The sequence below is a fragment of the Nannospalax galili genome, unplaced genomic scaffold (assembly GCF_000622305.1).
Source record: "Nannospalax galili isolate Female #2095 unplaced genomic scaffold, S.galili_v1.0 scaffold835, whole genome shotgun sequence".
NCBI classification, from domain to species: Eukaryota; Metazoa; Chordata; class Mammalia; order Rodentia; family Spalacidae; genus Nannospalax; species Nannospalax galili.
Window position 1 is genome coordinate 630,113 of NW_008336306.1, and position 15,008 is coordinate 645,120.

Sequence of the window (15,008 nt, forward strand, 5' to 3'; positions counted from 1 at the left end):
TTAATAAAGAAAGAAAATATCAAAAGAAGTAAAGAGAAACATTGCCAAGAAAAATAAGGAATTTAGAAATATAGTTATTCTAAAAAATGTATAAAATGTATGAGAGAAATCAAATCTGAAAAAAGTCTAAGAAGGGGAAGAATGGGGAAAAGAAAGAGTGGAAAGGTCATCTTACCTCATTCTCTCTCTGAAGGCTGAGTGTGGGGAGCACTTACTCAAGGCAGTCTGAGTCCCACTGACAAGGAAGCATCTTGGGAAAGCTGCCTAGCATGAGCCATGACTAAATCAGGGACAGAATGGCAGGACTCTTCCTCCCAGTGGACATGGACCAGCTTGTTTCTCATGGCTTCAATGATCTTGTTTACTGTGCCTCATTTTGATGTGCCCAGAGCAAGGGAAAATAACTCTCCCAGATGCAATGTTATTCTCATGATAACTGGGTAAGTTGAGTAAGGGTGTGAAGTCTCTGTATGAGGATGTGCATTTTCCCCAAGTTGAACTGCATAGAAAGTAAACTTCTGGATGTGAGAGTCATTAAAAGTTTTCGTGCAGGTGGTGGGAATTACCAAAGCTATCAAAACAAGCTATGCACTGAGCAGAACCCCAGAGAACAGGCTCGCTGTTCCTCTGGAGGCATCTGTGCCTCCTGTTCTTGAACTTTAGACTTCTTTACATTCCACAAAGTACACGATGTCAGGCTGTGATATTATTTTTATATCACAGCAGAAGGATCAGTCATGGTTATAACACTTTGTTTGCACTATAGATCTATTTTAAAATTGCTCATCACAATAGTAAGATTAAAAATTGCTCAAAAATTTGTTTTGAAATATTGCTACTCAAAATATATTGTAATCCTTAAATAAAAGAACTATGCAATTACACACAACCCAGGTTAATTATCAGTGATGCTTTTTTCCTCCAGGGTCAAACATTCATGAATGTTTCACAATCCTTTCTTTTTCAGGTTAATATACATGGAGATTTCAACTATAAAAATATAGAATCTGGGGAATAGGGTAGTTGGATCAGCAGATAAAGCACTTGCCACTCAAGCGTGAATACCTGAGTCCTGGTTCCACTGTGCCCACAGAAATGCCAAGTGTGTGTGGCAGCGCCCCCCTAATCCCAGCATGAGTAGAGGTAGTCAGGGTTCTCAGGGCTAGCTGGCTAGCTACAATAGACAAATTGGAGAGTTCTGGATTCAGGTGAGAGACCTTGTCTCAGTAAGTCAGATGGAGAGCAATTGAGGAGGACCCCCAACAGCAAAGTTTAACATCTACAGGCATGCAACACACATGCACACATACTAACACACTCATGTGCACCCACACACATACATATACCAAACACATACACAAAAAAATTGCACAGAATTCAGAGTATATATTTAAACTTCACATGAATGGCATTGTATATATAAAATCCTTACCAATTTGCATCTTATCTTGAAAAATAAACTTTTGTAGTTAACAAATCTACTTTTGAAGCTGAAGTTAATTCATTTTCCCTACTGCATTATATGTCACTTTACAAATAAAGCAAAAGTTTGTTCATAGATTGAATGAAGATCCCAAGATGTCACAATGTGGCAAATATAAAATGCTGCCAGGCATGGTGGTGCACACCTTTAATCCCATCACTTAGGAGGCCCAGCTAGATCTCTGTGAGTTTGGGGCCACCCTAGATTGCCAGGCAAGTTCTGGGTCAGCCAGCGGGGCTACTACATACACTACATAGTGAATATCTATCTATCTATCTATCTATCTATCTATCTATCATCTATCTGTCTGTCTGTCTACCTACCTATCTACCTTCTATCTATCCATCATCTATATCTCTACCTTCTATTGATCATCTATCTATCATCTATCTATCTATCATCTATCTGTCATCTACTTATCTATGAATCATCTATCTTTCCTCTTCTTCATCATCATCTTGTCTGACTGCCTATCTATCATCTATCTATACATAAATATCTATCTTCTATCATCTATCTATCTATCAGTCATCATCTATCATCCATCTATCTATCCTCTATCATCTATCTTCTGTCTATCTATCATCTATCTATCTATCTATCTTATATCTACCTATCATCTATCTTCTATCATCTATCTATCATTATCTACCTCTATCAATCATCTATCATTATCTATCTTCTATCTATCTATTTATCTATCTAATCTATCATCTCCATATTCTATCATCTATCTGCTGGGGGTTCGAACCAGCAACCCCCGGGGAGGTGATGATTGGGGATGAGTAAGCACGCCGTTCACGAGCCCACGCCGCCCCCATTACCCGGGGACACTCAGATGCAACGGGGAGTCTAGTCAAGCAGGGACTCATTTATTGCAGGTGTTACAAAGCTTATAAAGGCACCTGGAACTCCCCCCTCCCCCCCCGAGGGTGTTCTTCAGACTTTCAAAGCAAGCCAGGCCACGCCCCCAGTAACTTCCTTTCAGACCTACGCAAGGTGGGGCCTTTAGGTCCCCACATCTATCTATCTATCAATCATCTATCATCTATCTATCATCTATATTCTATCTATCATCTGTCTGTCTATCTATCATCTATCTATCTATCTATAATCTATCTATCATTATCTATCTCTATCTATCATATATCTATCATTATCTGTCTTCTATCTATCATCTATCTATCTAATCTATCATCTCTATCATCTATCATCTATCAAACTTCATCATCTATCTATCTTGCTATCTCTCTTGCTATCTATCATCTATCAATCATCTATCTACATAATTGTGTGTGTCTGTTGGTGTATGTAGCTATGTATATATGTGTAATGATTTTAGTATAAAGTACCTGATTAATGGGAGTGAAAAATGTACAACTGTTTATTTTATGTTGAAATACCTCATCTGAGAAATCATAGTATATTTTGGCCAAATGTAACCATAGATTTTTGTATTTTTATGTTGCTGTTAAATAGTTTGTGACATGGTTAAATATATTCTATTAATCTGGGTCTGATGAGATGTCTAAACAAGTGAATACACTTACCACCAAGCTTGATGACCTGAGTTCAGTCCCCAGGACCCACATGGTGGGAAAAGCGAACTGATACACACAAATTGTCCTGTAACCTCCACATGTGGACTGTAGTACATGAACCCTCCCTCCCCAAAACTCAAGTAATCAGGGACTGGGGAGATGGCTCAGCGGTTAAGAGCATTGTCTGCTCTTGCAGAGGATCAAGGTTCCATTTTGAACACCACATGGCAGCTAACAATCATCCATAACTCCAGTTCTGTGACATCTGATGCATTATTGTGGCCTCTACAGACACAGCATGACATGTATGCACTTATATACATGCAGGTAATACACTCATATACATAAAATAAAAATAGTAAATAAAATAATTTTTAAAAACCCAAGTAAATATTTGTGAAATAAATATCTTCTATTAGTATTAATGCTTCAGCATCTTTTAAAGTCACCACTTTTCCTGTGAACCCAGATCTATTAGGTAAACTAACTTGTCTTATTATATTTTCACACTTGAATATTATGTACTTTGATTTTATCTAGACACTCATTACTCTCTATTTCCTTGCTTAACACATCTTTTCATTTCATTTGTCATATCTAAAAATCCCACATCTGGGGTCTAGAGAGATGTTTAGCAGTTAAGAGCATTTGCTGCTGTGACAGGTTCCCAGCACCCACATCATGAGGCTCACAACCATCTGCAACTCCAGCTCCATGTAATCTATCTCCCTCTTCTAGTCTACAAGAGCACTGTACTCACATGTACATACCTACACACAGACACATATGCATATACATAATTAAAAAATAAAAATAAATCTTTAAAAATTCTCCTACCTAATTTAATCTTTTTTTCTAGAGTCTACCCAAGAGAAAATGCGATACTTACCTGAGTTTGGCTTAATTTCCTTTAAAATGATGATCTAAAACACCATCCATGTTCCTTCAAAAGACAGGGTACTGCTCTTTTTAGCTGAATAATACCACATTGTATAGATACACAGCATATTTAAGATCAATTCTTCATTACTATGCAGATTCCATAACAGGAATTGTGGACACCAGTGAGAAGTGTGATTAGGCACATTTCTCTGTTTTATGCTGGTCTTATTTTTTTTCAGTTTTTTAACTTTTCAAACTTGAATTTTTGTGATCTTCATGCAATATAATTTTATGGTATTTAGATCCTCTCCCCCATTTCCACTTTCATCATTGCCTCTCACCCAATTTAATGCACTCTATTATATATGATAAGGGCTATAGAGTCTAAATCGTATTTCCAAATATCCTTCAGTGTGGGTTCATCCACTGGAGCCTGGTTAACCTATCAAGAGTCTAATGCTTGAAAGAGACTTTCTCTGCCCCTCCAAGCAGCCATCTGTTGCCACAATTTTCTTAGATCAGGTTGGAGCTTGTTCACTTCCTCCTGTCTATGCTGGGATTTTTTTCTGGTTTGAGCTTGTGCATAATGTCACCATTGTTGTGAGTTCGAATGAGTAGCTAACCAGCTGCATGGAAAATTCTGTCTCCTTGTGGTTATCCACCACCACAATCATTGACAGTCATTCTGGCCCCTCTTTCACAGTGATTTCTGAGGGTGTGGGGCAGAAGTTTGATATAGATGTACTTTTCAGGAATAAGCACTCTGCAGCCTCTTGTTCTCTGTGGGTTGGCCAGCTGTTGGTTTCTGTGTTAATCACTACCTGCTACACATGGAAACCTCTCTGGTGAGAGTTGAAAGATGATTAGTCTCATGTGTAGAGGTTGTATTGAAGATGTGCTACTTAGGGCTAAGCATCTGACAAATATTCTCTACATTTAACCAGTTGTGGAACTCTGTGTTCGTCTCCATTTGTTGCAAAAAGAAACTTCTTTGATGAGTGGTTAGAGCTACACTTCTCTATAAATCTAAAGATGCATATTTAGAATGTAGTAAAAATTTATACTGGTCTAGGGATGTAGCAAAAGTAGGATTTTTCTAGAATCTATGAACACTCCTGCCATGTATTTTTGGCTATGTTTAAAGTAAGGCACAAGAGTTCCCTCCCATTGAGTGGGTCTTAATTCCAATTAGACGGCTGTTTACTACTCCCAACAAAAAGTACTACTACTGCTCCAATTGAAATAGTTTGATGGGGCAGTCATTGCTGTTTATTAGGCTTTACAACTGAATAGGGCCATTGATTTGTTGGGTTTTTTTTCTCTTAGCAGCTTTCATAGTATCCTCTGAGATCATAAGAACTAGTCTTCAGGGAGGAGGGTTCCCAGCTTGCATGCTACAAGTCTTGTGTCCAAAGTAGGGCCTCTCTTCATCAATAGGGTCTTATCTTCAAATTCTGGGAGGCAAACAAGGCCCATGGCAATAGCCTACGTTAATTTTGGTGTCTCATGGACTATCCTGACCAACAACTTGAAGGGAGGTTTCTCTTGCCTGGTGCTGTGTTTTTATTATACAGTCTTCAGTTATACCCATACACACACACACACACACACACACACACACACACACACACACACACACACACGTATCTGTGTTTTTCAGTACTTTGTTTTTGGTCTTTTTGAGACAGGGTCTGCCTGTATCCCCAGCTGGTCTAGAACTCACTATGTAGACCAGGCTGGCTTCAATCTCACAGAGATCCACCTGCCTCTGCCTCCTGAGTGCTGGGACTAAAGCCCTGGCCACAGTATTATTTTTTATTTATTTATTATTTTTATTTATTTGTTATCTATTTTCTCCAATTTTATTGTTTTGTCCATTTTTACAGTACACATTAATCAAATTTAGACTTCTTACTCCCACCCCACACTCCAACTCCCCCCCACACCAGATTTCAGGTATTCTGTCATATATGTTAAGTCCCATTCAAGCATTTGAATTATATGTCCCCACCCCCCCATGCAAGTTCATCCACTGGAGTCTAGTCAGCCTATCCAGAATCATTCCCCTAAAGAAGATCTACTCTCCCTCACCCTGCAGTAATCATTTGCCAATAGTTCCTTGGCTAAGGTTGGGGCCTGCTGCCCATTTTCCTTGTTTGATGCTGGGTTTTTGGTCTGATTGAGTTAGCATGGGTTTTGTGCATGCTGACCCCATCGTTGCAAGTTCATGAGCAAAAACATAAGGAAACTGGTTTTCAGTCCTGAGAACCTGTCCAGTATGACTTTTAATTAATATTTTCCCTCTAGTTTTTCACATCATCTAAGCATTATTTATCTCACCTTTCATTCCCTGCATAACTCTCCCTAGTTCCTCCCCAGTTAAAGTGCCCCTGTTTCCATTTCCCCTATGATAACACCTGTCTTCTATTATCCTCCTATCTATTTATTCCCATGATTACTTTCTATTATTCCTGCTCCTGGGGTTACATAAGGATATATATTCACATCTAATGAGTTGGAGTTAAGATCTACAAATGAGAAAGAACATACGTCACTTGTTTATCCAAGTCTGTGTCACTTAGTATAAGTTCTAGTTCCCTCTATTTACCTGCAAATTTCATGATTTCATTTTTTTCTTTACCACTGAGTAGAACTCAATTGTGTAAATTTTCATTGTGCATTCATCAGTTGAGGGAGATTTATCTTGCTCACATTCCTTAGCTATTGTGAAAAGAGCAGCAACAAACATAGTTATGCATGTATCTCTGTAGCAGGAGTCCTTTCAGTATATGCCAAGGAGTGGTATAACTAGGTCACATAGTATATTTGCTTTTAGTTTCTTAAAGCATTCTCCCTACTGATTTGCACAGTGGTTGCTCCAGTTTGCAATTCCACCAACAATGGATGAGGGTGATGTTTAATTTTTGGAGTTCTTTATGTATTCTAGAGACTAACTCCTGTTTGAAGTATAGCTTCCAAATATTTTCTCAAATTCTTTAGGCAGTCTGTTGACTTATGTTACCAGGTTTGTGTGGTAAACACTCACTAACAGCCATTTTGATGGCTCACTACACATAGTTTTTTAATAATTGGTTATATTTATCGTTACTGTAATCCTATAACATAAAAGAATACTCAACTGTAATATTTAGACTTTCTAAAGTCACACAGACTTAAAATTGTATGATAGATTCATCTCCAGTTCAGCTGTTCCAGAGCTCAGGACTTCTCTGCTGGCCAGTCAGAAGCAGTCCATCCCTTTCCCTTTGGCTCTCCTTGGGTGTTGGCCCCACCCTGCTGATATTGCTGGAGAGTGCCTCAGTAGCCTGGGTAGAGACTATTATAGAGTTCCAGGACTGCTCAAATGCAGAGAATAAGTGTCTGTGACATACTCAACCTCTCCAATGCAACTTCTACACATAGGATAAATGTATCTCTCAACTCTCACCAGAGTAGTTTCCTTATGCAGCAGATGGCGATGAACACAATTGGCCAATGTGCAGAGAAAAAGAGGCACAGAGTGCTTATCCCTGAGTAGGACAGCTGTTTCGGACCTTTGCCTCCCAAGACTCAAAAATCATTGTGGAAGAGGAAGTGGAAAGATCATTGAGCCAGATGGGATGGATGACCACAAGGAAACTGAGTTTTCCTTATAGCTGATCAGTTACTCATGTGAACTCACAGCAATAGTGATGGCATGCACAAGTTCTATGCAAACCCAAACAAAAAAAAATCCCAGAATATACATGGAAAAGTGGGTAAGAAATTCCAACTCAACCTAAGGAACTTTTGGCAATTGATGACTCTTAGGAGAGGGAGAGACAGTATCTTACAGGGATGGAACTCTTGGCAGGTTAACCAAGGTCCAGTGGATGGACCCACACTGAAGGACATTTAATGACACAAATCAGACTGTATAGTCCATTGTTCAGCTTCTTGTTTTGACAAAATTATTTATTGAAGTCTGCTACAGTTTGGGTGTTAAATGTGTCCCCCAAAGTTCATGTGTTGAAGGCTAGTTCTTTATCTACTACTACTGGAAAAGACTGGAGCCTTTTACAGGTAGATCGTAGTGGGAGTCTTCAGGCCATCATCAGCTACAAAGGGAAATCAAAGGCAGCCTGGGCTGCATGAGACAGTTGGTAGGGGAGGGATGGTTATTATCTTCAGTGTTTCAGCATTTTCCAGGGGGAAAGGGAGTAAATTAAGAAGGAAAAAGGGGGTGAAAATGATCAGAATTCGTTATATAAATGTCAAACATATAAACCATCAAATATAAGAAAAATATTAAACATGAAAATATAATATTGTTCCTCCAAGTATCATATGTTTAAAACCCTAGTGTTTTGTCTCATGTGTTGGTTTGAGAATATCTCTCCTTGATGGACTTATGAGGTCCTCCACAGCATGCAAGATTTAACTTAATGGGAATTTTTTAGAAGTGTGGGTGTGTGAGTTGAGACAGCCTCTCCCTGTGCAGCAGACTCACAGATATCCACCTACTTCAGCCTTCCAAGTGCTGGGATTAAAGGTGTGTGCCACCATACCCAGCTAACTTACAAGTTTTTATGAAAGTCTGTGGAGGGATGCGGGAAGCGTGTGAGGGGAGATAGATGTCCATCCTTGGATCAGAAATCAGGCTGGACATTCACAGCAGCTAAACCAGGAGCCCTGGGCTCTGGAGTTTTGGAAGACCAGTACCAAGAATCTCAGGGCAGGGAAAGATGTAACAAGAAACTTTTTGATGTGTTGCAGCCATAAGTAGGAGCCAAACGACTTTGTGTCATAAAATATGTAGATGGAATTGAGAAGGTAAAGGGGGATGAAGGTGGCCACCAAAACCAGGATGCTGTGGGTAGCCCTCATTAAAGGAGAGGACCTGTGGGTAAGGCTGGAGCTGCAAACATGTTGGACCTGCTCATGGTGTGCCCCAAATAGCCTGGCTCCTCCGAGGGGTGGGGCCTGCTGTGGAGAATTGATTGTGGAGAGTTAGCCATAGAGGGAGAGGCTTTTCTGTGCACCTTGGAGAGGAGCCAGGAAGGCGCTGGCAGCTGGGTGTGCAAGAACGGAATGGCTCAGCATTACTGAGCTGGGGTGAGACTGCAGGCCCACAAGGTGTGGGCAAAGACTAGCAGTGACTATGGGCAGGCCACGGAAGCAACAATGGAATGGCGGGCTCTGAGCCATGGCACAGAGCTGGCCACTGGGTGTTTGTTTTTTTGTAAGTCACTCCCCTCCCTCTCAATGGTATAAAGTATAACAAATTCACATAAAGATATGTTATATGGTTTGTCTGATAGCACCCAGAGCAAGAGTCCCTGAGAGAACGCAGGCCACATGGTGTCTGTGCAGGAGACATACCATGTGCATACTGGCCACCACCATAAGAGTCACCAACAGCATGCTCAGAAAGGATAACATAATTGCACATGTTCCAGATGCAGGGACCATGTACTGACAAGTGAGGACCTTCTCCATTGAAGAATCACTGCTATTTTCCAGAAGACTGTCACTTCGATGTGAGAGATGGCACTGATGGCTAGATTGAAGGCTCAGAAGAGGAAGCAGGAGCAGCCAACATTCTCAGAGACCCTATGTCTGCACACTGCCCACACCCAACTCCTAGGGCTGATGGTGACTGCCTGAAATCAGCTCAGAAAACAGGTGGTACAGAACAAAAGTTCACAAGATACCCTATGGATGTAAAAGAAGATGACATGCAGAACTTCCCAGGGCAGGCAACAACTCTGTCTTCCATCATTTGCTGTATGACCTTAGAGAGAAGAACAAAGGAACTGGCCATGGCCAGGTTGGACAGAATAAGGGTCTGTAGGTGTGGTGGTTTGAATGAAAGTGTTCCCCATAGGCGCCAAGTATTTGGACATTTTATCCCCAGTTGGGGCTCTGTTTTTGGAAGTCTTAGAAGGTGTGGCTATGCTGAGAAAGCATGTCACTGGGGGCAGGCTTGGAGGTTTCTTAAGCCTTGCCAGATCTCCAGTCACTCTCCTGCTTCCTGTGCTTGCTTGAAGATGTAGAGCTTAGCTTCCGCTCCTCCTCCAGCCATTTTTGCTGCCATGCCTCCCTACCATGATTGACTCTTGCCCCTTTGGAACTGTAAGCTCAAATGAACTCTTCCTTCTATTAATTGCCTTGGTCAATATTTCTAGCACAACATAAAAGCAACCAATACATAGGGCAAGGATGTGTAAGCATCTAGTAGCCTGATTGATGTAAAATTTTAATTTTAAAAAATTATTTTAATTTTACATGTATGAGTGTATTGCCTGCATTTGCATGAGTGCATCCATGTCTTACAAATTCCTCAGAGGTCAGAAGATGGTGTCGCATTCCCCTAGAACTGGAGTAACTGATGATAGCTAGCTGCCATGTGTGTGCTGGGATTGTCCCTGGGTCCTCCGCCAAAGCAGCCATTATTCTTAGCCACAGAGCCATCGCTCCAGCCCCTGATGTAAATTTTTTATTTTGTTTTCTATATTATTGTAGCTCCTTATAGTGACTAACCTTATCCTTGTCCTCACAGAGAACACAGAAAAACAAGGCTTGAAGATAGAAAGGAGAAACTGGATTACTCAGTGAAAGAAAATCATACTACACACAAGAAAACAAAAAGAATCGCTCCATGCTGTAGCACTAGTGAAAGTCAACAGTGAAATTCCTCTATAATTTAATACAGTAACTGTCACATTTTCAAAACACACTAGACAATAATTTCCTTCACTGTGTAAATGAGGTGACACTAAAAGGTCATCTTTATTTTCCCCCCACATATCTCCCAATTACCAGTCAAATACTTTGGATTCTACTGCTAAACATTTTGACTTTTGAAATGAGGTTTCATGGAATTTGAATTTTGAAAACCAAATGAAACACAAATTTAAATAGATTGAAAACTAGTCATCTGTAACTAGTAATAAAATAAATCAGTAATAGATTGTATACCAATGTACAAAAGCCTGGGCATGTTGGAGTTATTACAGAATTCAAACAGATATTCAAGGAACTAATGGACCCATATTTCACAAAGTAGTCCATTAAATGAAAAAAGGTAAGAATTCTTCCACACTCTTCTATCAAGCCAGTATTGATGATAGCAAAACAAGAGAAAAACACAACAGAAGAGACAATGTATAGACCTATCTCTGCGAAAAACAGAGGTGCAAAATTTGTTAATAGAAAAATGAAAAAGAAATTCAAGACCACATCAAACACATTATTCATGATGATCGAGTAAGTCACATTCCACATATGGGGATGATGTAAAATATGTAAATCAATGAATGCAATACTGTACATGAACGGAATCAAAGTCTTAAATAAGATGATTATCCCATGAGGCATAGAAAACACCATCAACAATAATCAACATCACTTCATGATCAAAGTATGAAAAGGTTCAAGGTTGATGGAGACTATCTTAAAGTAATTCGTATTATGCATAACAAGCATTTATCTAACATTAAACGGAATGGAGAAAAACCTCATTTCCACTCAGAAACAGGACACATGTGTCAACTTACTGCAATTCTATTCAATACAGTGTGAGGATGCTTTGCTAAGCCATGAGACAGGAGAAGGAAATAAAAGAGATACTAAACCAAAATGAGATAAAATATCCATATTTGTAGCTGATATGATTCTATTAATGAAAGACTTAAAGATTCCAATGAAAAAGTTCCTAGAGCTGGCATTTCCAACAAAATGGCAGAATACAAAATGCACAAAAATCAATAGATTTCATATAAAACCAACTGCAAGCATATGAAAATATTAAGTAATCTGTTATGTTAACAGTGGCCAAAAAATAAAATACCAAGGAATAAACCTAAAAAAGAAAATGAGACAGGCTGAAGAGATGGCTTCACAGTTATGAGTACTGACTGCTCTTGCAGAGGACCTGGGTTCGATTCCCAGCATACACATGGTGTCTACAAACCACCCTTAACTCCAGTTCCAGGGGAATCCAAAGCCCTCTTCTGACCTCCGTGGTATTGCACGACATGGGTGCACTCACATACATGCAGGCAATACACTCATACACAGAAAATAAAAACAATAAATAAAATATTTTTAAAAGAAAATGATAAATAATTCTATATTGAAAATATTCAGACACTGGAGGAAAAAAATTAAAGAAGACACCAAAAAATGGAAACGTTTTCCAGGCCCAAAGAATGACAGATTAATGGTGAAAATATCTGTCCTTTCAAAAGTAAACTAGAGATATCTGTGCAGTCCCAATCAAAATTCTACTGTTGTTTTCCACAGACATAGAGAAAAAAAAGTTAAAATTAATATGAAAGAGGAAAAGGTCAAGGACAATGAAAACAAACCTGAACAAAAACAATATGGTAGAAGTAATCACCATGAGTAGTAGACCAATGAAATAAAAACAGCACAGTTCCGGAAAAAGCAGACACATAGCTCAATGGAACATGAATAGATCACCTAGATACTATTTCACACAAATATAGATATGTCGTTTTTTGTATACGCCAGAAATAGCCAATGGACAAAGGAGCGCTTCTTCACCAAATCATGGTATGAACCTTTATACCAACACGTAGAACAATGAAGCACATCCCCAACTCTCAATGTGCACAAAATTCAACTCAAATGGGTCAAAGATCTCAACCTGATAGGCTAAAATGGCTGTAGGGAAATGTAGGTAGAATGCTCCACATACTACAGTTGGTGATTTCAGACTAGAACTGAAGGAGAACAGTAAATAAGACCCAGAATCAACACATAGCATGAAAAGGAACCTGGTTGTTGAGTGATGCAGCAGCCACAGACTGCAAGAGAAATCTCAAGCAATACAATCAACAGAGGTTTAATAATGAGATTATTCAAAGAATTCAGTCTCAACACCACAAATACAAGCAACACAATGTGAAAGATGGCCTACAGGACTAAAAAGAAAGTTTACAAAAAAGGAAATACAAATAGCTTGGAAACACTTTAAAGAGTGTTCAATAACCTTAGCATGTAAAAGAATGCAAATTTAAATGACATTAAAATCCCATAGCATTTGAATCGGAATGGATATAATCAAGAACACTGATAACAACAAATGCTGGTGTAAATGTGAGGAAAGGGGAACCTTATTCACTGTGGATGAGAGTGTAAACTAGTGTAACCAATGTAAATCAGTTTGATTTACAAATGTACATGTGCACTCATGTATAGATATTGCATGTGTATTGTTTTTCACACCACATAGCTTTATCTCTCCCCTCACACTCTTTCTCTCTACCCTTGTCTAATCCTCCCCCATTGCCCCCCAAATGAGTATCCGTATTTCCCCCATTTTCCCCTTGGTGATAACTGTTTCCTATATTCCCCCTCTCTCAAGCTCCTTCCCTTTTACACCCATTGTTCCTTATAAAATCCCCCTTTTCCCCTCCCAGTAAAGTATCCTCACTTTATGCACTTCACCCTTGGTGAACCCTATCCCCTACTATCCCTTTCTCTATATATTTATAGACAATATTCTAATCATCACTCATCAAAGAAGCTTATTTGTAATAGACAGAAATTTCACAACTGGTCACACACAAAATATAAGTGTCTGTGAGATGCCCAGCCCTAAGTGACACAACTACAATGGGACCTCTACACCAAAGACTCAGAGAGCACAGTGGAAGAGGGGGTAGGAGAATAGTTAAGTCTCCTCATGAGACAAAGGTCAATAAACACAAAGGTCACAACTGACCAAAATGTAGAAAATAAGAGACTGCAGAGTGTTGGTCTCTGAACAACACTTCTGTATTAAACTTTGCCTACGCATGTATCAGGGACGACTGTGGAAGTGGGGGCAGAGGAGCATAGGAGCCGGAGGAGGAGGTGCATTACTATATAGAAACAGAGTCTTACTACATCCTGCAACCTTGCTAATATGAACTTATAGCAATAGTGATATAGCATGCACAAGACCCATGCAAACCCAATCAGACAAAAACCAAATAGAGATGGAGAAATTGGCAGGAGACCACAAGTTTGCAGAGGAACTACTGGAAGCTGATCACTGCTGGGTAAGGGAGACTTGGTCTTCCTTAATGGAGGGACCCTACACAGTCAGAACAGGCTCCAGTGGAGGAACTCACACTGAGGGACATCTGGGTACAGAAACTTGACTTGATAGACTTTACTGTATATGAAAAAATCATGAAGTCTTGTGGGTGGGTATGGGTGTGGTGCAGATAGGGAATTGGGGGCTAAGTATGATTAAGATGTATTTTATGAAATCCACAGGAATTCAATATAATATATTTACAGTGGTCTTAAAATCCTTAACATTTATTTTCATATATACATATACATACAAAATATATTTTAAAACACAGATATAGGTGATTCTTTTAATCATTGGAATCAAGAGTTTAACATCTCAGACAAAGGCAATTATCCAGTAGAAACAATTCCACCCTGGAATTTGTGTATCATCTCTTAAAGTAATTTGTAATTACTTATAAAAAATAGGGACCCTGACATAGAAGGAGCATTGAGACAAGGATCAAGGAGATAACACCTTGAACATAATGTACAACTATGTATATCTTGTCTTTTTTTTAAAAAAGATTTTTAAAATAAACTTTAAAACTCCTTTTAGTTTTCCCAATGAAAGATCTAAGACCATTGGTCACCTCCATTATCTCACCAAAGTGCTCAAATTGGTTTAATATGCTCTATGTGAAAGGAACTCTCAAAACAATTATCTATAGCAAACACACACACACAGAGAGCAAGAGAGAGACAGACAGACAGAGACAGACACAGAGACAGAGATAGAGAGACAGAGTCAAAGAGAGAGCCAGAGAATTTTTTTACTGGGTCTCCATAGTTGCTGTCTGCCTGGAGCTCATTATATAGAACAGGCTGACCACAATCTCACAGATATCTGCCTGCCTCTGCCTCCTGAGTGCTGGGATTATCATGCATCACTATGCCCAGCATAATGTATATAATATTAAAAGGACTCCAGCCCTAATATAAATTTTATATTTAACAGTATTTTATTAGCATTTCATAGAACATGATTTTTATGACATGTACTATTATATATAGATATAAAAATTTAATTA

The 15,008-nt window shown here is 39.1% G+C and overlaps 1 pseudogene; it reads right to left on the minus strand.

Moving 5' to 3' along the window:
- Positions 1–8,541: 8,541 nt before the first annotated feature.
- Positions 8,542–15,008, minus strand: part of LOC108490717 — an 8,879-nt pseudogene continuing 2,412 nt past the window's right edge.